The sequence below is a fragment of the Oncorhynchus nerka genome, linkage group LG14, assembly GCF_034236695.1.
Source record: "Oncorhynchus nerka isolate Pitt River linkage group LG14, Oner_Uvic_2.0, whole genome shotgun sequence".
Taxonomy (NCBI): Eukaryota; Metazoa; Chordata; class Actinopteri; order Salmoniformes; family Salmonidae; genus Oncorhynchus; species Oncorhynchus nerka.
The window spans coordinates 1,890,109-1,915,087 of record NC_088409.1 but is presented as its reverse complement, the minus strand read 5'-3'; positions in this window follow the sequence as shown (position 1 = coordinate 1,915,087).

Below are 24,979 nucleotides of genomic sequence, written 5' to 3'. Positions count from 1 at the left end.
GATCAGCAGGACTATCTGTTATTGATCAGCAGGACTATCTGTTATTGATCAGCAGGACTGTTATTGATCAGCAGGACTATCTGTTATTGATCAGCAGGACTATCTGTTATTGATCAGCAGGACTATCTGTTATTGATCAGCAGGACTATCTGTTATTGATCAGCAGGACTACCAGTTATTGATCAGCAGGACCACCTGTTATTGATCAGCAGAACCACCTGTTATTGATCAGCAGGACCACCTGTTATTGATCAGCAGGACTACCTGTTATTAATCAGCAGGACCACCTGTTATTGATCAGCAGAACCACTGTTATTGATCAGCAGGACCACCTGTTATTGATCAGCAGGACTACCTGTTATTGACCAGCAGGAGTATCTGTTATTGACCAGCAGACTATCTGTTATTGACCAGCAGGACTATCTGTTATTGACCAGCAGGACTATCTGTTATTGATCAGCAGGACTATCTGTTATTGATCAGCAGGACTGTCTGTTATTGACCAGCAGGACTATCTGTTATTGATCAGCAGGACTATCTGTTATTGATCAGCAGGACTATCTGTTATTGACCAGCAGGACTGTCTGTTATTGACCAGCAGGACTATCTGTTATTGATCAGCAGGACTATCTGTTATTGACCAGCAGGACTATCTGTTATTGATCAGCAGGACTATCTGTTATTGATCAGCAGGACTATCTGTTATTGATCAGCAGGACTACCTGTTATTGATCAGCAGGACTGTCTGTTATTGACCAGCAGGAGTATCTGTTATTGATCAGCAGGACTATCTGTTATTGATCAGCAGGACTATCTGTTATTGATCAGCAGGACTACCTGTTATTGATCAGCAGGACTGTCTGTTATTGACCAGCAGGACTATCTGTTATTGATCAGCAGGACTATCTGTTATTGATCAGCAGGACTATCTGTTATTGATCAGCAGGACTATCTGTTATTGACCAGCAGGACTATCTGTTATTGATCAGCAGGACTATCTGTTATTGATCAGCAGGACTACCTGTTATTGATCAGCAGGACTACCTGTTATTGATCAGCAGGACTATCTGTTATTGACCAGCAGGACTATCTGTTATTGATCAGCAGGACTATCTGTTATTGATCAGCAGGACCACCTGTTATTGATCAGCAGGACCACCTGTTATTGATCAGCAGGACCACCTGTTATTGATCAGCAGGACCACCTGTTATTGATCAGCAGGACTACCTGTTATTGATCAGCAGGACCACCTGTTATTGATCAGCAGGACCACCTGTTATTGATCAGCATTACCACCTGTTATTGATCAGCAGGACTATCTGTTATTGATCAGCAGGACTACCTGTTTAATGATCAGCACTTTTGCAACTCAAAGCTTAAGAACTTCAATGTATCCTGCAGTTATATCTGTGACCCTTTGCATGTGACTAATAAACTCATCTAATCATCAAATCTATTGTTTGTTTTCTTTCTAAATATAAGGTCTTCTTTTTTGTCTTCCTGAAGTGAGCCATCACGTGATCTGGGACAGCAGAACCATCTCATAATTTAATTGGGCCACCTTTGGAAGTATCCTTCTTGGATAGATAAAAACTTTTCATACCAGCTGTTACAGGTGCAGGGATCACCATTGGATGGACATCTGATGTATTTTAGCTAAGCTGTTTTTTTAAACATTTCATTGTAACATGATGACCAGACTGGACATGTTGCGTGCGCGAGCGTTGCAAAATAAATGTAGAAATCCATGTTATTCAATTACTGCACCCACACTGCTCACGCCAACGAGCGTCTGCGTTGCCAAGGGCTAAAATAGAAGTCAGTTCTATTTCTGATGCAGATCGCGCTGCAAGTCCTGCCTCTCCCATTTCCTCATTGGTTTAGAGAAGCAGGTACCCATGTGCCATCTCCTCATTGGTTATACCCACGTGGTTGATTGAAAGATGAACTGTTTTGCCGGTCGTCGTGGTACTACTATGAAAGTTTAGATGCCAGTCACCATATTAAGTTCAAAGATGAAAAAGCCTGGAAGGAGGAGAGATGACTAGAAACGATTCGGTTGACCGTTTTATGTGTGGATTAATTGTCTGAGTAGAGGACCTTGTGCATTTCAGGTAAAATAACAACTCAATGTTTATATCCCAGGACAAATTAGCTAGCATGTGCAAGCTATCTAGCTAAATTGCCATACATACATGCTTTTCGACCTGGCCCCAAATGAATGTAATTGGTTCAGATTTTGTTTTAATATTTTAACCTGCGTGTCGTGATCGCGTTTGATGTGGGGGGACAAAATTAATGTATGTACAATGGCACACGATGGTGCACGCAGCCGGTTTGGGTTCCGTGTTAAACTACACCTGTCATTTACGAAGCAAGTAACAAATTACATTTGATTTGATATTTATTTTAGCCGCGGAACTAGACAAGGATGCCAACTGTCTCCAATGAAATGCATTTTCCCCATGGGAATTCTGACATACAACATTCATCAAAATAAACATAATCGGTTAGTGGTGCTAACACCACAAGTTGATATCAGACAATGTGATGTGATGATATCTGAAAAATAAGGCGTTGATAATCCATATGTTAGAGTTTTATTCTCTAACGTATGATAGGTCTAAGTCTATACAGTAGCTGTGAGGTTTAGAGGCCATGTGTTAAACTAAGACAGCCTTCTCCCAACTCCCTCCCATTTACACAGAGGTCCCTCTCCCTTCATACCAAGCTGCTCAACACAACCTTGGCTCACAGCCCTTATCAAAGACCAATTTCTGAACATAGACCCCACTACTCCAGAACAATAAATAATACAGCCACTATCTCAGAGACCAATACAACCTCCTCTACTTCAGAACAATACATACAGCCACTATCTCAGAGACCAATACAACCTCCTCTACTCCAGAACAATACATACAGTCACTATCTCAGAGACCAATACAACCTCCTCTACTCCAGAACAATAAATACAGCCACTATCTCAGAGACCAACACAACCTCCTCTACTCCAGAACAATACATACAGCCACTACAACCTCTCTACTCCAGAACAATACATACCAACACAACCTCCTCTACTCCAGAACAATACATACAGCCACTATCTGAGAGACCAACACAACCTCCTCTACTCCAGAACAATACATATCAGCCAACACAACCTCTCTACTCCAGAACAATACATACAGCCACTATCTCAGAGACCAATACAACCTCCTCTACTCCAGAACAATACATACAGCCACTATCTCAGAGACTCAGAGACACAACCTCAGAACAATACAACACAACCTCCCCTACTCCAGAACAATACATACAGCCACTATCGCTACAGAACCCAACAACCTCCTCTACTCCAGAACAATACAGCCACTATCAGAGACCCACTATCCTCCAGACCCAACAACCTCCCTCTCTACTCCAGAACAATACATACAGCCACTATCTCCCAGACCCAACAACCTCCTCTACTCCAGAACAATACAGCCAGAACTATCTCCAGACCCAACAACCTCCTCTACTCCAGAACAATACATACAGCTATCTCAGAGACCAACACAACCTCAGAGACCAGCCACTATCTCAGAGACCTCCTCTACTCCAGAAATACAATAGCACTATCAGCCACAACCTCTCAGAACAATACACCAACAACAACCTCCTCTACTTCAGAACAATACATACAGCCACTATCTCAGAGACCAACACAACCTCCTCTACTCCAGAACAATACATACAGCCACTATCTCAGAGACCAACACATCTCTACTCCAGAACAATACATACAGCCACTATCAGAGACCAATACAACCTCCTCTACTCCAGAACAATACATACAGCCACTATCTCAGAGACCAACACAACCTCCTCTACTCCAGAACAATACATACAGCCACTATCTCAGAGACCAACACAACCTCCTCTACTCCAGAACAATACATACAGCCAGACCCAACAACCTCCTCTCTACCACCACTATCTCAGAGACCAGACCAACAACCTCCTCTACTCCAGAACAATACATACAGCACTATCTCAGCCACAACCTCCTCTAGAGAACCAACAGCCAACCTCTCAGAGACCATACAGCCACTATCCTCTACTCCAGAACAATACATACAGTCACTATCTCAGAGACCAATACAACAACCTCCTCTACTCCTCTACTCCAGAACAATACATACAGCCACTATCTCCAGACCCAACAACCTCTCTACTCCAGAACAATACAGCCACTATCAGCCAACACAACCTCCTCTATCCAGAACAATACAGACCCAACAACCTTCTCTACTCCAGAACAATACAGCCACTATCTCAGAGACCAATACAACCTCCTCTACTCCAGAACAATACAGCCACTATCTCCAGACCCAACAACCTCCTCTACTCCAGAACAATACAGCCACTATCTCCAGAACCAACACCCTCTTGTAAACAATACAAACTATCTCCAGACCCAACAACCTCCTCTACTCCAGAACAATTGAGAGAGAATATGATGAGTGTGTCACGGATCCAACCCAGAACATTACAGCCACTATCTCCAGAACCACACCTGGTCCCTATTCCCACTGATTGGATTTGTACATATGTGCCCTTTGGCTTCCATTGTGCTGTCCATTATTGTTACAATGCCCATTGGTGCGTGCGAGTACCTGAGCTGTGTGTTTTGGGCCTTCGTGCCCTTGTGGATTGGGCAGATGATTACGGGTCTGGTCCCGTGTGTTAATCATTGTGAGCTTGTGTTATTTATTTGAGGTACTCCTCACTCTTTTGTTTGGGTTTCAACCCTGTGTTTTGTATAGTGTTTGTTTGGTCTTTGTCCCTGTGCCTTTACATGGTATGCCGTAATGTTAGGTATAATAAAAATCAGATTATGCATTCCTGCTTCTGTCTCCCGATCCTTCATGCCAACATGACATAGTGTTTATTTTGACTCCTTAAAATATGTAGAACAGCCCTCCCAGGATAAATGTGGTTGTCAGAGGGAGATACCTATAGATTGAAATCCTGCAGATCCATGTTTCAGAGCACCTATATATTGCTCTGTGAAGCTCTGAGACGGGACAGATTCCTTTTTAAATGGCAGCAGTTGGGCCAGTTTTCCTCTCAGATCTTTAGAACTCAGGCTCTCAGCGTAGTACAATAAAGTCTCTCTGTGCTTTCTTACTTCCCCCACTTATAATCAGTGAGATACAGTTGTAGGCAGAGTGGCTGCCTTTATCTCTGTGTTCCTACAAGCTGCTCTGAATAAAGAAGTCATTATCTGCAGGCCCACAAAGCCTCCAGACGTCCGTATTCAACATGTTCTGTACATGATGTATTGATCAATCTGCAGTGACTAATAGCGGCCCGATGAAAGGCTCTAGCTGGAGTTAACGTATCTGCCCATGCAAACTGCAAATGAAGCACTCAGTGGCACAAAAGGTCTGGTCCAGTGAATTATAATTAGGACCTACAACAATAAAAGTCAAGCGCTTTCTCCCCTATTTAATTTACCACGCCCTATGACAGCCTGGAGAATGGAGGCGGAGGAGGAGGGTTATGTCCCTTTGCCCTATCTTGCCTTTCATGCTAGAAGAAGTACTATGAAGTCCAGAGAAACACAGTATTTAAGAACAGACTTGAGTATACAAAACATTAAGAACACCTGCTCTTTCCATGACATAGACTGACCAGGTGATTCCAGGTTGCAAGAGATGATCCCTTATTGATGTCACTTGTTAAATACACTTAAATCAGTGTAGATGAAGGGGAGGAAACGGGTAAAAACACAGATTTTTAAGCCTTGAGATAATTGAGACATGGATTGTGTATGTGTGTCATTCAGAGGGTGAATGGGTAAGTCAACATTTAAGTGCCTTTGAATGGGGTATGGTTATAGGTGCCAGGCACACCGGTTTGTGTCAAGAACTGCAATGCTGGCGGGTTTTTCATGCTCAACAGTTTCCCGTGTGTATCAAGAATGGTCCACCACCCAAAGAACATCCAGCCAACTTGACACAACAGTGTGAAGCATTGGAGTCAACATGGGCCAGCATCCCTGTAGAACGCTTCCGACACCTTGTAGAGTCAACATGGGCCAGCATCCCTGTGGAGCGCTTCCGACACCTTGTAGAGTCCATGCCCCAGCATCCCTGTGGAACGCTTCCGACACCTTGTAGAGTCCATGCCCCAGCATCCCTGTGGAAGGCTTCCGACACCTTGTAGAGTCCATGCCCCAGCATCCCTGTGGAACGCTTCCGACACCTTGTAGAGTCCATGCCCCAGCATCCCTGTGGAAGCTTCCGACACCTTGTAGAGTCCATGCCCCAGCATCCCTGTGGAACGCTTCCGACACCTTGTAGAGTCCATGCCCCAGCATCCCTGTGGAACGCTTCCGACACCTTGTAGAGTCCATGCCCCAGCATCCCTGTGGAACGCTTCCGACACCTTGTAGGGTCCATGCCCCAGCATCCCTGTGGAACGCTTCCGACACCTTGTAGAGTCCATGCCCCAGCATCCCTGTGGAACGCTTCCGACACCTTGTAGAGTCCATGCCCCAGCATCCCTGTGGAAGGCTTCCGACACCTTGTAGAGTCCATGCCCCAGCATCCCTGTGGAACGCTTCCGACACCTTGTAGAGTCCATGCCCCAGCAAACTGAGGCAGTTCTCAGGGGAAGGGGGTTGTGTGAAACTCAATGTTAGGAAAGTGTTCCTAATGTCTGGTATACTCAGTGTATATTTCAGAAGCTTTTATATGTCAATTAGTATAGTCTGTGTTACTTTGCTATTGTACTAGATGTGACTTTATACACATTGTGAATCCTAAATAAGGGTCCTAGTCTTTTAGTGAAGAAACTATGAAAGAATTGAGACTGAAATTAGAAATGTTTAATACATGTCCAGCTCTGCTAGAGGCTGTAGAGAGAATAGACAGAATAGAAATTAGATAGAGGGTCTGCCAGAGACACCATTAACCCCAAGAAGAGGTGATCCTCTCAGGCAGGACTGACTAGTTTGGCTACCGACTCACAAACATATGTTCACACACAGGACTGCTTAGGCTGGAAGCTAATGTTTTTTTGTTGTTGCTCCAGCTGGGTTAGGGTTAGGGTTGTTGCTCCAGCTGGGTTAGGGTTTAGGGTTAGGGTTGTTGCTCCAGCTGGGTTAGGGTTAGGGTTGTTGCTCCAGCTGGGTTAGGGTTAGGGTTGTTGCTCCAGCTGGGTTTGAGTTAGGGTTGTTGCTCCAGCTGGGTTAGGGTTAGGGTTAGGGTTGTTGCTCCAGCTGGGTTAGGGTTAGGGTTGTTGCTCCAGCTGGGTTAGGGTTAGGGTTGTTGCTCCAGCTGGGTTAGGGTTAGTGTTAGGGTTAGGGTTAGGGTTGTTGCTACAGCTGGGTTAGGGTTAGTGTTAGGGTTAGGGTTAGGGTTGTTGCTCCAGCTGGGTTAGGGTTAGGGTTAGGGTTGTTGCTCCAGCTGGGTTAGGGTTAGTGTTAGGGTTAGGGTTAGGGTTGTTGCTCCAGCTGGGTTAGGGTTAGTGTTAGGGTTAGGGTTAGGGTTGTTGCTCCAGCTGGGTTAGGGTTAGGGTTAGGGTTGTTGCTCCAGCTGGGTTAGGGTTAGTGTTAGGGTTAGGGTTAGGGTTGTTGCTCCAGCTGGGTTAGGGTTAGGGTTAGGGTTGTTGCTCCAGCTGGGTTAGGGTTAGTGTTAGGGTTAGGGTTGTTGCTCCAGCTGGGTTAGGATTAGTGTTAGGGTTGTTGCTCCAGCTGGGTTAGGGTTAGGGTTAGGGTTGTTGCTCCAGCTGGGTTAGGGTTAGTGTTAGGGTTAGGGTTGTTGCTCCAGCTGGGTTAGGGTTAGTGTTAGGGTTAGGGTTAGGGTTGTTGCTCCAGCTGGGTTAGGGTTAGGGTTGTTGCTCCAGCTGGGTTAGGGTTAGTGTTAGGTTTAGGGTTAGGGTTGTTGCTCCAGCTGGGTTAGGGTTAGGGTTAGGGTTGTTGCTCCAGCTAGCTATATATTACAGACCTTTTTGTCTCATATGCACAAAAAGGTGAATAACAAGCTGAATTCACTAAGCAGCGAAGCCACCAGAGGAACCTTATTCTGCTCATCATTAGTTTTGTTCTATCGGTACAATGACAGACACAGGATCCAGCCCCAGGGATATATATTACCCACAATAGGAGCAGATAAAAGTCTACATTAGCCCATATGTAACTCCTGTGTCAGGCTCACACAGCCCAGCCACCACCAGAGGTGTTCATCTCTCTCTTTATGAATAATGCTATGTATATTACTCACTGACACAAAGCGCTTCCAATTTATGGTCCCTAACCTCACAGCGTGAGGACCAATTCATATCTTTCAGAATGCACGCTCTCAGCTATACATTGAGGGGGATCTGTGGGTATCTGATATGCACGGAGGAGAGTTTAGAGACAATGGCTCCACGGTAAATGTTGTGATTTTAGAAGCACTCGAGGCACGGCCCACCTACTGCCACTTGAGAACACGCCTCTCTCTTCCTTAATTCTCTGCTATTCATTGGCAGCTGTAGCTAACAAAGAATATGTTTGACAGCCCAAAAATCAACCAAGCTGTTCTTAAAAGCAACAACCTACACAGTCGTCTCTTACCAAGTCCTCAGCCAACTCTAGATGTAAATGTAAATGTATGTTGCTCCACAACAAGCTACACATTCATCGCTTACCAAGTTCTCAGCCAACTCTAGATGCTGCTCCACAACAACCTACACAGTCGTCTCTAACCAAGTCCTCAGCCAACTCTAGATGCTGCTCCACAACAACCTACACAGTCGTCTCTAACCAAGTCCTCAGCCAACTCTAGATGCTGCTCCACAACAACCTACACAGTCGTCTCTAACCAAGTCCTCAGCCAACTCTAGATGCTGCTCCACAACAACCTACACAGTCGTCTCTTACCAAGTCCTCAGCCAACTCTAGATGCTGCTCCACAACTACGTCTCCTAACACTTCTCTGAAAAATGTAGAGGGGAGAAAAAAACCAGCTAAAAGGATTAAATAGAGAATTAGCTCACGTTTCAGAGGGCTCCCTTAGCTGATCTGGTGAGCATTTCACTCTCAGCACCTCTATCCCCTATGTTCTTGTCTCAATAGCTGGTTGAACTAGCTCAGTATAGCTGTTTGAATTAGGCCAGTCTTGGTAGTTCACTCTTGGTGTGTCTCTCCAGGTTCAATACGACCAGAGCGGACCGGCTGGGGTTGGGGACCAGGGAATCTAAGCACAGTTCAAGCAGAACAATAGCTGCCTGCAAAATGTCTTGCCTGGAGGTGGTGGCTTGTGAAAAACCATGTTGTTCTTGGGCCCCCGGGGCCCCTGGCTCCTTGAATAGATTTGTTAAAGCCCTATGGTTGATTTATGCTAAGTAGGCTAGGCAGGAGGGAGAGGGCAAAACAACGTCGCCAGAACAGCACTCTCTAAGCCTCGACCCACACTTTGATGGTTCCTTTGGAGGTGCCCAGTGAAAGACAAGCCTCCACTTCCCTCCGCTCTCTTCTCTTTCTGCCATACACAGATAATCAGCTTTATGGAAAGTATGTGTGCTCTTTTGACAGTCCGCGATAGCTCATTAATTCAATCACATCGAAGGCCATTGTTCCCAAAGTGTTTGAAATGCGTATTGGGACGAGGCCTTCCATAGGCCTGTCACTCACACACAACATTCTTCCTGGCGTTGTCATGGCGGGGGGCAGAGTTCATGAAAACACAGAATGTTAGCCAACAAAACAAGAATAAAGACTTATTGGAGATACTCTTTTTAAAGGCCATCTACCATGCACAAAAACAGGACAAGTTGTGACACTATAGCAGCACTGAGACGGGGAGAACCAGAGCATCTGAAAAGCTAACAGGACTATGACCCAGGAGTCTCTGGGAAAAAGCTGATGAATTGCTGCCTGCAAGAACAATGTTGTTACTGCTCTGGCTTCTCCACCACTACAACGACCAGTACATTTGAACACATGCCTGTCGTGTCTCAACACTGTTGTAGGCCAGAGCACTGAGCAGGCCACTGGAATGTTGATAGGGTTCATGCTGATACGTTGTGCTGCAAGACGCTCCCAGGCCAAACCGATCAGGCCAAATAGACTGGGGAAATGACTCAGACATGTGGAAAACACACACAGTAGTTACTGATGGGCATGGCCACTCAGCATTATAATCTGTCCTCTTAAAAATGATCAACATCCTAAATGACAAGACACTAGTAGAATATTCAATCATCCTTCTCAAAAAAACATACATATTAATGAATTAACCAATTAAGATCAAACTCTAATTCAACCTCATCCTGAATGAGAATGTAGAAAACTAGCAGATTAATTCTGCAACGTTATCCTGAATGAGAATGTAGAAAACTAGCAGATTAATTCTGCAACGTTATCCTGAATGAGAATGTAGAAAACTAGCAGATTAATTCTGCAACGTTATCCTGAATGAGAATGTAGAAAACTAGCAGATTAATTCTGCAACGTTATCCTGAATGAGAATGTAGAATACTAGCAGATTAATTCTTCAACCTCATCCTGAATGAGAAAGTAGAATACTAGCAGATTAATTCTGCAACGTTATCCTGAATGAGAATGTAGAATACTAGCAGATTAATTCTGCAACCTCATCCTGAATGAGAATGTAGAATACTGGCAGATTAATTCTACAACGTCATCCTGAATATGAATGTAGAATACTAGGTGATCAATTGCAGATACATTTTGCAACCTCATCCTGATATAGAATGTATAATACCAGCAAATTAATTATTCAACCTCATCCTGAATGAGAAAGTAGAATACTAGGTGATTAATTGCAGATACATTTTGCAACCTCATCCTGATATAGAATGTATAATACTAGCAAATTAATTATTCAACCTCATCCTGATATAGAATGTATAATAATAGCAGATTAATTCTACAACGTTGACCTGAATGAAAACGTAGATTACCAGCAGATTAATGCTACTACCTCATCCTGAATAAGACTGTAGAATACGTGGTGATTACTAGCAGAAACATTTTGCAACCTCATCCTGAATGAGAATGTATAATACTGGCAGATTAATTCTACAACCTCATCCTGAATATGAATGTAGAATACTAGCAAATTAATTATTCAACCTCATCCTGATTGAGAAAGTAGAATACTAGGTGATTAATTGCAGATACATTTTGCAACCTCATCCTGAATGAAAATGTAGATTACCAGCAGATTAATGCTACTACCTCATCCTGATATAGAATGTATAATAATAGCAGATTAATTCTACAACGTTGACCTGAATGAAAACGTAGATTACCAGCAGATTAATGCTACTACCTCATCCTGAATGAAAACGTAGATTACCAGCAGATCAATGCTACTACCTCATCCTGAATGAGAATGTAGAATAATAGCAGATTAATTCTACAACTTCATCCTGAATGAAAACATAGATTACCAGCAGATTAATGCTACTACCTCATCCTGAATGAAAACGTAGATTACCAGCAGATTAATGCTACTACCTCATCCTGAATGAAAACATAGATTACCAGCAGATTAATGCTACTACCTCATCCTGAATGAGAATGTATAATACTAGCAGATTAATGACAACGTGAATGAAAATGTAGATACTAGCAGATTAATGCTACTACCTCATCCTGAATGAGAATGTATAATACTAGCAGATTAATTACTACCTCAACCTGAATGAAAACGTAGATTACTAGCAGATTAATGCTACTACCTCATCCTGAATGAGAATGTATAATACTAGCAGATTAATTCTACAATGTCAACCTGAATGAAAACGTAGATTACCAGCAGATTAGTGCTATTACCTCATCCTGAATGAAAAAGTAGATTACCAGCAGATTAATGCTACTACCTCATCCTGAATGAGAATGTATAATACTAGCAGATTAATTCTACAATGTCAACCTGAATGAAAACGTGGATTACCAGCAGATTAATGCTACTACCTCATCCTGAATGAGAATGTAGAATACTGGCAGATTAATGCTACTACCTCATTCTGAATGAAAACGTAGATTACCATCAGATTAGTGCTACTACCTCATCCTGAATGAAAAAGTAGATTACCAGCAGATTAATGCTACTACCTCATCCTGAATGAAAATGTAGATTACCAGCAGATTAATGCTACTACCTAATCCTGAATGAGAATGTATAATACTAGCAGATTAATGCTACTACCTCATCCTTAATGAGAATGTATAATACTAGCAGATTAATTCTACAACGTCAACCTGAATGAAAACGTAGATTACCAGCAGATTAATGCTACTACCTCATCCTGAATGAGAATGTAGAATACTGGCAGATTAATGCTACTACCTCATATTGAATGAGAACGTAAACTACCAGCAGATTAATGCTACTACCTCGTCCTGAATGAGAATGTAGAATACTGGCAGATTAACGTTACTACATCATCCTGAATGAAAACGTAGATTACCAGCAGATTAATGCTACTACCTCATCCTGAATGAGAATGTAGAATACTGGCAGATTAATGCTACTACCTCGTCCTGAATGAGAATGTAGAATACTGGCAGATTAACGTTACTACCTCATCCTGAATGAAAACGTAGATTACCAGCAGATTAATGCTACTACCTCATCCTGAATGAGAATGTAGAATACTGGCAGATTAATGCTACTACCTCATATTGAATGAGAACGTAAACTACCAGCAGATTAATGCTACTACCTCGTCCTGAATGAGAATGTAGAATAATAGCAGATTAATGCTACTACCTAATCCTGAATGAAAACGTAGATTACCAGCAGATTAACGTTACTACCTCATCCTGAATGAAAACGTAGATTACCAGCAGATTAATGCTACTACCTCGTCCTGAATGAGAATGTAGATTACCAGCAGATTAATGCTACTACCTCATCCTGAATGAGAATGTAGATTACCAGCAGATTAATGCTACTACCTCATCCTGAATGAGAATGTAGAATAATAGCAGATTAATGCTACTACCTCATCCTGAATGAGAATGTAGAATAATAGCAGATTAATGCTACTACCTCATCCTTAATGAGAATGTATAATACTAGCAGATTAATTCTACAACGTCAACCTGAATGAAAACGTAGATTACCAGCAGATTAATGCTACTACCTCATCCTGAATGAGAATGTAGAATACTGGCAGATTAATGCTACTACCTCATTTTGAATGAGAACGTAAACTACCAGCAGATTAATGCTACTACCTCGTCCTGAATGAGAATGTAGAATACTGGCAGATTAACGCTACTACCTCATCCTGAATGAAAACGTAGATTACCAGCAGATTAATGCTACTACCTCATCCTGAATGAGAATGTAGAATAATAGCAGATTAATGCTACTACCTCATATTGAATGAGAACGTAAACTACCAGCAGAATAATGCTACTACCTCATCCTGAATGAAAACGTAGATTACCAGCAGATTAATGCTACTACCTCATCCTGAATGAAAACGTAGATTACCAGCAGATTAATGCTACTACCTCATCCTGAATGAGAATGTAGAATACTGGCAGATTAATGCTACTACCTCATCCTGAATGAAAACGTAGATTACCAGCAGATTAATGCTACTACCTCATCCTGAATGAGAATGTAGAATACTGGCAGATTAATGCTACTACCTCATCCTGAATGAAAACGTAGATTACCAGCAGATTAATGCTACTACCTCATCCTGAATGAAAACGTAGATTACCAGCAGATTAATGCTACTACCTCATCCTGAATGAAAACGTAGATTACCAGCAGATTAATGCTACTACCTCATCCTGAATGAAAACGTAGATTACCAGCAGATTAATGCTACTACCTCATCCTGAATGAAAATGTAGATTACCAGCAGATTAATGCTACTACCTCATCCTGAATGAGAATGTAGAATAATAGCAGATTAAAAGCAGCTCAAGTTATTGTGGTTTTGCTGCTGCTGCTGCTACCTAGGCATCACTGCTCCCACCCAGCCAGCCAGATACTGGCCAACATATTTCTTCCTACGGCGTAGTGACATTGGTAAAGTACAGACCATCAGAGATAGATACTCCATGCTACTCATTCTCTCTTTTTTCAGCCCTCTGTGATTCAAACAAGTTGTGCTAATCTCAAATCAAAGTGTATTTGTCACGTGCCCCGAATATAACAGGTGTAAACCTTACAGTGAAATGCTTACTTACAGGCTCTAACCAATAGTGCGAAAAAGGTATGTGTGTGTGTGTAGGTAAGTAAAGAAATAGAAATAAAACAACAGTAAAAAGACATTTGAAGATAAGAGTAGCACGGCTATACACAGACACCTGTTAGTCAGGCTTATTGAGGTAGTATGTACATGTAGGTATGGGTAAAGGGACTATGCATATATGATGAACAGAGAGTAGCAGTAGCGTAAAGAGAGGGGTTGGCCGGTGGTGGGACACAATACAGATAGCCAGGTTAGCCAATGTGAGGGAGCACTGCTTGGTCGGGAGCACTGGTTGGTCGGCCCAATTGGGCTAGTATGCACATGAATGTATAGTTAGACTGATAATGCATATAAGATAAAAAGAGAGTAGCAGCATCGTAAAAGAGGGGTTGTTGGGGACACACAATGCAAATAGTCCGGGTAACCATTTGGTTACCTGTTCAGGAGACTTATGGCTTGGGGGTAAAAACTGTTGAGAAGCCTTTTTGTCCTAGACCTGGCATTCCGGTACCGCTTGCCATGGGGTAGTAGAGAGAACAGTCTATGACTGAGGTGGCTGGGGTCTTTGACAATTTTTAGGGCCTTCCTCTGACACCGCCTGGTGTAGAGGTCCTGAATGGCAGGCAGCTTTGCCCCAGTGATGTACTGGGCCGTACGTCCTACCCTCTGAAGTGCCTTGCGGTCGGAGGCCGAGCAATTGCCGTACCAGGCAGTGATGCAACCCGTCAGGATGCTCTCGATGTTGCAGCTGTAGAACCTTTTGAGGATCTCAGGACCCATGCCAAATCTTTTTAGTTTCCTGATGGCGAATAGGCTTTGTTGTGCCCTCTTCACGACTGTCTTGGTGTGTTTGGACCATTCTAGTTTGTTGTTGATGTGGACACCAAGGAATTTGAAGCTCTCAACCTGCTCCACTACATCCCCGTCGATGAGAATGGGGACGTGCTCGGTGCTCATTTCCTTGTAGTCCACAATCATCTCCTTAGTCTTAATTATGTTGAGGGATAGGTTGTTATTCTGGCACCACCCGGCCATGTCTCTGACCTCCTCCCTATAGGCTGTCTCGTTATTGTCGGTGATCAGGCCTACCGGTGTTGTGCCGTCTGCAAACTTAATGATGGTGTTGGAGTCGTGCCTGGCCATGCAGTCGTGGGTGAACAGGGAGAACAGGAGGGGACTGAGCACACACCCCTGGGGAGCTCCAGTGTTGAGGATCAGGGTGGCAGATGTGTTGCTACCAACCCTCACCACCTGGGGGCGGCCAGTCAGGAAGTCCAGGATCCAGTTGCAGAGGGAGGTGTTTAGTCCCAGGTTCCTTAGCTTAGTGATGATCTTTGAGGGCACTATGGTGTTGAACGCTCAGCTGTAGTCAATGAATAGCATTCTCACATAGGTGTTCCTTTTGTCCAGGTGGGAAAGGGCAGTATGGAGTGCAATAGAGATTGCACCACATATGGATCTGTTTGGGCGGTATGCAAATTGGAGTGGGTCAAGGGTTTCCGAGATAATGGTGTTGATGTGAGCCATTACCAGCCTTTCAAAGGACTTCATGGCTACGGATGTGAGTGCTACGGGTCTGTATTTATTTAGGCAGGTTTCCTTTGTGTTCTTGGGATCAGGGAATATTGTGGTCTGCTTGAAGCATTACAGACTCAATCAGGGACATGTTGAAAATGTCAGTGAAGACACCTGCCAGTTGGTTAGCACATGCCCAGAGCACACGTCCTGGTAATCCGTCTGGCCCCTCAGCCTTCTGTATTTTGACCTGTTTAAAGGTCTTACTCACGTCGGCTACGGAGAGCGTGATCACACAGTCGTCCGGAACAGCTGATGCTCTCATGCATGCCTCAGTGTTGCTTGCCTCGAAGCGAGCATAGAAGTGGTTTAGCTAATCTGGTAGGCTCGTGTCACTGGGCAGCTTGCGGCTGTGCTTCCCCTTGTAGTCTGTAATAGTTTGGAAGCCCTGCCACATCCGACGAGCGTCAGAGCCGGTGTAGTATGATTTAATCTTAGCCCTGTATTGACGCATTGCCTGATTGATGGTTCATCGCAGGGCATAGCGGGATTTCTTGTAAGCTTGTCCTTAGAGACCTTGAAAGCGGCAGCTCTACCGTTTGGCTCAGTGTGAATGTTGCCTGTAATCCATGGCTTCTGGTTGGGGTTTGTACGACCAGTCAATGTGGGGACGACGTCCTCAATGCACTTTTTGATAAAGCCGGTGACTGATGTAGTGTATTCCTCAATGTCATCAGAAGAATCCCGGAACATTTTCCAGACTGTGATATCAAAACATCCTGTAGTTTAGCATCTGCTTCATCGGACCGAGTCACTGTTGCTTCCTGCTTAAATTTTTGCTTGGAAGCAGGAATCAAGAGGAAAGAGTTGTGGTCAGATTTACCAATTGGAGGGCAAGGGAGAACTTTGTACGCGTCCCTGTGTGTGGAGTACAGGTGATCTAGAATTATTTTCCCCTCTGGTTGCACATTTAACATGTTGATATAGATTTGGTAGAACTGATTTATGTTTCCCTGCATTAACCTCTTCAGTCGACCCTCTACTTTTTTGAACATTTTGTTAAAAATCGCGCAACATTTCAGCGCCCTGCTACTCATGCCAGGAATATAGTACGTTCATATGGTTAGAATGTGTGTATAGGAAACCCTCGGACGTTTTTAAAACTGGTTAAATCACGACTGTGGCTATTACATAACGTGCGTTACATCGGAAAGCGCAGGAAAACCTGATCAAAGAAAATGGAAATAAATATCCTTGCGCCACTTCCAGCAATTGTTAACAGTGAGCCGAATTAGATAAGACCGAGCATTCAACTCCCACAGCATCCCCATGTAGTCGAGTATCTTGTGAATTTAATCATCTTTGATTCTTGGTTGAACCGAAAGAGGGGCACCGCTTACCTCCGGTCTCCGCCCAGATCATTCCGGAAGAGCTCTCTCCTGAAATTTTTTCCAAGACGACAGCTAATGATATATACATCGCCTACGGATGATTTTTATCGCTTATTAACGTTTACTAATACCTAAAGTAGCATTACAAACGTATTTCGAAGTGTTTTGTGAAAGTTTATCGTCTACTTTTTGAATTTAAAAAAATGACGTTACGTTGTGAAATCGCTGTTTTTTTCGTTTATCACACAGTCTACATATGACGATATCTTGGCTTTATATGGCCCGATTTAATCGAAATAAAGACCCAATAGTGTTTATGGGACATCTAGGAGTGCCAACAAAGAAGATGGTGAAAGGTAATGACTGTTTTCTATTTTATTGTGCGGTTTGTGTAACGCCGAAATGCTAATTATTTTGTTTACGTCCCCTGCTGTGCTTTTCTGTTGTAGTGTATTGGTGCATGCTATCAGATAATAGCTTCTCATGCTGTCGCCAAAAAGCATTTTAAAAATCTGACTTGTTGCCTGGATTCACAACGAGTGTAGCTTTAATTTGATACCCTGCATGTGTATTTTAATGAACTTTTGAGTTTTAACTAATACTATTAGCATTTAGCGTAGCGCATTTGCATTTCCAGAGCTCTAGTTGGGATGCAAGCGTCCCAGGTAGAGGTAAGAGGTTAAAGTCTCCGGCCACTAGGAGCGCTGCCTCTGGGTGAGTGGTTTTCTGTTTGCTTATTTCCTTATACAGCTGACTGAGTACGGTCTTAGTGCCAGCATCTGTTTGTGATGGTAAATAAACAGCCACGAAAAGTATAGCTGAGAACTCTCTAGGCAAGTAGTGTGGCCTGCAATTTATCACAATATACTCTACTTCAGGCGAGCAAAATCTAGAGACTTCCTTAGATTTCATACACTAGCTGTTGTTTACAAATGTGCACAGACCGCCCCACTCGTCTTACCGGAGTGTGCTGTTCTATTCTGCCGGTGCAGCGTATACCCTGCTAGCTGAATATCCATGTCGTCATTCAGCCACGGCTCCGTGAAACATAGGATATTACCGTTTTTGATGTCATGTTGGTAGGATATTCGTGATCGTACCTCTCTAGTTTATTGTCCAATGATTGCACGTTGGCGAGTAGTATTGACGGTAACGGAAGCTTTCCCACTCGCCTTCTGCGGGTCCGGACGAGGCATCCTGCTCTTCGTCCTCTGCGCCACATCAAATCAAATCAAATTTATTTATATAGCCCTTCGTACATCAGCTGATGTCTCAAAGTGCTGTACAGAAACCCAGCCTAAAACCCCAAACAGCAAGCAATGCAGGTGTAGAAGCAGCAAGGAGTCATCATGTCAGGTAGTCCTGGGGCATGGTCCTAGGGCTCAGGTCCTCCGATAGAGAGAAAGAAAGAGATAATTAGAGAGAGCATATGTGGGGTGGCCAGTCCTCTTCTGGCTGTGCTGGGTGGAGATTATAACAGAACATGGCCAAGATGTTCAAATGTTCATAACTGACCAGCCTGGTCAAATTATAATAAGGCAGAACAGTTGAAACTGGAGCAGCAGCACGGCCAGGTGGACTGGGGACAGCAAGGAGTCATCATGTCGGGTAGTCCTGGGGCATGGTCCTAGGGCTCAGGTCCTCCGAGAGAGAGAAAAGAAAGAGAAGGAGAGAATTAGAGAACGCACACTGAGATTCACACAGGACACCGAATAGGACAGGAGAAGTACTCCAGATATAACAAACTGACCCCAGCCCCCCGACACATAAACTACTGCAGCATAAATACTGGAGGCTGAGACAGGAGGGGTCAGGAGACACTGTGGCCCCATCCGAGGACACCCCTGGACAGGGCCAAACAGGAAGGATATAACATCCTTTATGCGAATAATCGGGATGTCTGCCCTGTGGGGTGTTTGGAGAATATCGTGTGAGTCCTGATATTTAGAAGCTCTTTGTCTAATCCGAGGTGAGTGATCGCTGTCCTGATATCCAGAAGCTCTGTCTAATCCGAGGTGAGCGATCGCTGTCCTGATATCCAGAAGCTCTTTGTCTAATCTGAGGTGAGTGATCGCTGTCCTGATATCCAGAAGCTCTTTGTCTAATCCAAGGTGAGTGATCGCTGTCCTGATATCCAGAAGCTCTTTGTCTAATCTGAGGTGAGTGATCGCTGTCCTGACATCTAGAAGCTCTTTTCTGCCATAAGATACGGCTGCAGAAACATTACGTACAAAATCATTTTTAAATATCACCAAAAAAATCACATAATAGCGCAATTTGTTAGGAGACCGTAAAATGTTGGCCATCTCCTCCGGCCCCATTATAACCCATCTCCTCTGTTTACCAGATACCCTGCCTTCAGAAAGTAGTCACAGCCCTTGACTTTTTCACATTTTGTTGTGTTACAGCCATCTCCTCCGGAGCCATTATAACCCATCTCCTCTAGACTAGCCTAGGTACACAATACCGCAGAATGCCAATGTTGAATCATGTTTTTAGACATTTTAACAAATTAACAAAGAATGAAAAGCTGAAATATGTTCAGTCAATAAGTGTTCAGCACTTCTGTTATGGCTAGCCTAAATAAGTTCAAGAGTGAATATGTGCTTAACAAGTCACATAATAGGTTGCATGACTTAAACCCACTTAAGCCTACCGCTTACTTTTTCGAATATTCTGTTAAAAATCGTGCAACATTTCAGCGTCCTGCTACTCATGCCACGAATATAGTATATGCATATGATTAGTATGTGTGGATAGAAAACATTCTGACGTTTCTAAAACTGGTTAAATCGCGGCTGTGACTAGTGTGTTTCATCGAAAAGCACAAGGAAAACTGATCACCGAAAACTGGGAAAAATATCCATGCGCCACTTGCATGTATTGTCTATGGGGAAGCAAATTACATGGGGCTGAGATTGCAAGTCCTACAGCTTCCACACCATGTCACCAGTCTTGTCAATTGCCTGGGCTTTGTTTCTTGGTCAAACGAGTAAGAGAGAGCCCATTCCTTCCGGTCTCTGACAGGATGTTTTGGAGGAGAAATTTCCGAACATGATTTGAAGATGTGGAGCTATTCAATACACATCGCCCCGTGATCAATTTGATAGATTATTAACGTTTACTAATACCTAAAGTTGGATTACAAAAGTATTTCGAAGTGTTTTGTGAAAGTTTATCGTCATCTTTTTTAATTAAAAAAAATGACGTTGCGTTTTAAAACAATGTTTTTTCCTGGATCACACACTTTTCATAGATCGATATTTAGGGTATATATGGACCGATTTAATCGTAAAAAAGACCCAATAGTGAAGTTTATGGGACATCTAGGAGTGCCAACAAAGAAGCTCGTCGAAGGTAATGAATGTTTTATATTTTATTTCTGCGTTTTGTGTAGCGCCGGCTATGCTAATTATTTTGTTTACGTCCCCTTCAGGTATTTCAGGTATTTCGGGGTGTTGCATGCTATCAGATAATAGCTTCTCATGCTTTCGCCGAAAAGCATTTAAAAAATCTGACTTGTTAGCTGGATTCACAACGAGTGTAGCTTTAATTCAGTACCCTGCATGTGTGTTTTAATGAACGTTTGAGTTTTAACGAGTGCTATTAGCATTTAGCGTAGCGCATTTGCATTTCCAGATGGCTAGATGGCACGCCTGCGTGTCGGGTGGGCTTAAGAGGTTATTAACTTTGCGTGCAGTAAGTGTTTAACATGGTTTTTGAATGAATACCTCATCTCTGTACCCGACACAGACAATCTGTAAGATCCCTCAGTTGATGAGTGAATTTAAAACACAGAATCAACCACAGATACCAGGGAGCTTTTCCAAAGAAGGGTAAAATAAAGCAACCCTTGAATATCCATTTGAGAAATATTCATTACACTTTGGATGGTGTGTCAATACAAACATACAGGAGTCCTTCCTAACTCAGTTGTCAGAGAGGAAGGGAACCTCTCAGGGATTTGAAGCCAATGGGGAATTTAAAACAGTTACAGAGTTTAACTTCTTGGATATATAGGGGGTGCTATTTTAATTTTTGGATGAAAAACGTTCCCTTTTTAAACAAGATATTTTGTCACGAAAAGATTCTCGACTATGCATATAATTGTCAGCTTTGGAAAGAAAACACTCTGACGTTTCCAAAACTGCAAAGATATTGTCTGTGAGTGCCACAGAACTGATGTTACAGGCGAAACCCAGATAAAAATCCAATCAGGAAGTGCCGCATTTTTTTAAACCGCCTCATGTCAATGACTCCTTATATGGCTGTGAATGGGCCACGAATGAGCTTAGGCTTTCTGTCGACAGCATTGTGACGTATTTGTAGGCATATCATTGGAAGATTGACCATAAGAGACTACATCTACCAGGTGGTCGCTTGGTGTCCTCTGTTGCAATAATTGCGTAATCTCAAGCTGCAGTATTTTTCCGTTTGCTTCTGATGAGAAACCAACTGTCACGACTGATATATTATCGAATAGATATGTGAAAAACACCTTGAGGATTGATTCTAAACAACGTTTGCCATGTTTCTGTCGATATTATGGAGCTAATTTGGAAAAAAGTTCGGCGTTGTAGGGACTGCATTTTCCGGTCATTTTCTTAGCCAAACGTGATGAACAAAACAGAGCTATTTTGCCAACACAAATAATATTTTGGGAAAAAATGAACATTTGCTATCTAACTGAGAGTCTTGTCATTGAAATCATCCGAAGTTCTTCAAAGGTAAATTATTTTATTTGAATACTTTCTTGTTTTTGTGAAAATGTTGCCTGCTGAATGCCAGGCTTAATGCTATGCTAGGCTATCAATACTGTTACACAAATGCTTGTGTAGCTTTGGTTGAGAAGCATATTTTGAAAATCTGAGATGACAGTGTTGTTAACAAAAGGCTAAGCTTGAGAGCAAATAGATTAATTTCATTTCATTTGCGATTTTCATGAATAGTTAACGTTGCGTTATGGTAATGAGCTTGAGGCTGTAGTCACGATACCGGATCCGGGATGGCTCGACGCAAGAAGTTAACAAAAGGCTAAGCTTGTGTTTCAATATATTTATTTCATTTCATTTTGCGATTTTCATGAATAGAAAAAGTTGCGTTATGCTAATGCATTATAGTTGAAGTATTTTTCTGTCGATTTCTCAGCCAAGCAGGATGAACACACGTGACGTTTTTCGCCTAAAAAAATATTATTTTTGGAAAAAAGGAACATTTGCTATCTAACTGGGAGTCTACTGAGTGAAAGCATTGTAATATTTGTGTTGTGGAGAAATGACCAGGCAGGAGACGGGAATACAGTTAGTTGTCGTTTAGTCAAAAATCCCTCGTGCTCTACAGTTCCCGGCATTCCAGTGCGCATGTGCATTTCCTATTAGGTGTAGTAACGTAACACTGCCGTAATGCATTACTGCTTAGTAACAGCACAGTAACTAATATAAACAGATGTAGATCCCAGATACTACACTCCTCCCCCATAGTGTTTAACTCCCAGAGAACAAGGTAAATATGTTAGGTAACTACTAATGCAATATCTGAACAATGCATTCTTAAACATTTTTCAACTACTGGGTTGAAGCAGACTTTTCAGAGCCCAGCACAAATCCAGGGGATTATTCTGCCCCGAAGATGGAGTTTGTGTCCTAATAACTAACCCAGGTAATGTCCTTTTTCTTTCCTTTTATCTAGGACATATTAAAGTGTTTGTTTTACTGTCCGTTACCTCCTTAACCAGCTCAACTCACAGGTCAAGCTTTTGAGGTGCCCTTCGCTCTCGAATAGGATATCGCCGCTCCTCCTGGGCTTCCTGTGGTGGGCCAGGTTCGGGTGGAAGGTCAGGCTCTGTCTCTTCCGTACGACCACAGTCAGGAGAATAGTCCTGGGGGTCGTTATTGTTCTTGTTCTCTCGGTATGTCTCTGCTGGGGCGTTGGACCGTAGCAGATGATCCACATGAACGTTGACCTGGCGATGACCAATTTGGACTTGGTAAGTCAAAGGTCCTCTGCGTTGCAAGATCACACCTGAGTTCCACAGGCGCTTGGGGTGTCTGAAATCACGTACCATCACCCTCTCTTCCTCTTTGAATTCTCTGACAGTCTTTGAGTGTCTGTCATGAGCTTTCTTCTCAATTTGAGCATCATTTTCTCACTTGGTGACAGAGTCCGTGATGCAAATGCAATAGGGTGTTCTTCACCTGACGGTAGAACATGTGAGATGACGGCTCCTACTCCGTATGGAGATGCATCACACGCGAGTCTCAGCTTCATCTCTGTGTTATAGTGGGCAAGCCACTTGCTCTTTAGCAGACGCTGTTTCGATATTCCATAGGCCAAGCGATTGAATCTGAATAGCCCCTTGTGTGTATTGATGGTCAGATACTGTTCTGACTCCGGATCCAGCTTCAGTTGCTGATAAGCGAATGCCAGGTCCAGCTTACTGAAAACCTTCCCACCAGCTAGAGTGGCAAACAGATCTTCAGCGTTTGGTAGTGGATATTCCCCTGGTAGTATGCAGCGATTTACTGTGACCTTGTAGTCACCGCACATTCTGACGGTCTTGTCTTTCTTTGGGACTACAACAATCGGAGCGGCCCAGTCGCTCCTCGCTACTTTCGTTATTATGTTATTCTTCTGTAGGCGGTCCAGTTCCTTCTCTACTGCTTCCTTAAGAGCATAGGGAACTGGACGTGGTTTGTGAAAGATAGGCTTGGTTCCTTCTTGCACTCTGACTTTTGCTGTGAAGTCTTGTATTTCACCGTAGCCATCTTTAAAAGTTCTTTGTGCTTCTCCAGCATGTTAGTGAGTGTAGCCTGACTCACTGGTTTGTCATTTCTCAGACTGAAGATTTCTCCCCAGTTCAACTTGATATTTTGTAGCCAGTTTCTGCCTAGCAAGGCTGATTTTTCTCCTTTAACAATGACAAGCGGTAGCGTCCACTCCTTCCCCTCATACCGAACTGGTACCTGGATCTGCGCTAACACAGGAATAGTGTCACCAGTGTATGAAGAAAGGCGGATGGACGCGGGCTGAAGAGGGCACTCTTTCAGTTTTTCTTTGTAGAGTCTCTCTGGAACCAGGGATACAGACGCTCCGGTGTCCAGCTGCATTTTTACTGGTTTTCCCGCTAACTCCATGTTGAGATAGATTCCATCTTTTAGTTGTTGAGCTGTGTACACTGTGAACAGTTCCACTACTGTTTCAGTTGTACCTTCCTCTTCTTGTGCTGCGTCTGACACTTTGTGCGCTCTTGCTGTGCGTTCCGAGGCTTTACACACTCTCTGTAAATGTCCAACCTTTCCACAATTGTGGCACTTTTCCTTTTGGAATCGACATTCACTGTGCTGATGATTATCTCCCCCACATCTGTAGCAACTTGGCTTAGACCTTTGAGATGTGGGCTGCTTTGTTCTTGTGTAACCTTGAGGACGGGACTGAAAAAAGTGTGACTTTTGTGAGTTTTTTCACCACGTGCATCACTGACCTTGTGAACACCTTTCTGACGTTCTGCATGTCCCGATAGCTCAATAGTATCCCTGTGGGCAAGCTCGAGTCCAAGTGCTATATCACAGGCTTTCTTAAAGGTCAGGTCCTTCTCTGACAGGAGCCTTCTGTGATATGCTTCACCTGTGAGACCACATACAAACTTGTCTCGGAGAGCATCATCAAGAAATCGTGCAAACTCACATGTACTTGCCAGCCTTTTCAAAGCAAGGATGTAGTCAGCCACGGTTTCCCCTTGACTCTGGTGACGTTGGTAAAATCTGAAACGTTCTGCAATGAGAATTGGCTTAGGCTTGAAATACCTTGAAAGAGTTTCAGTCAGTTCTGCATAGTTCAACTCCAC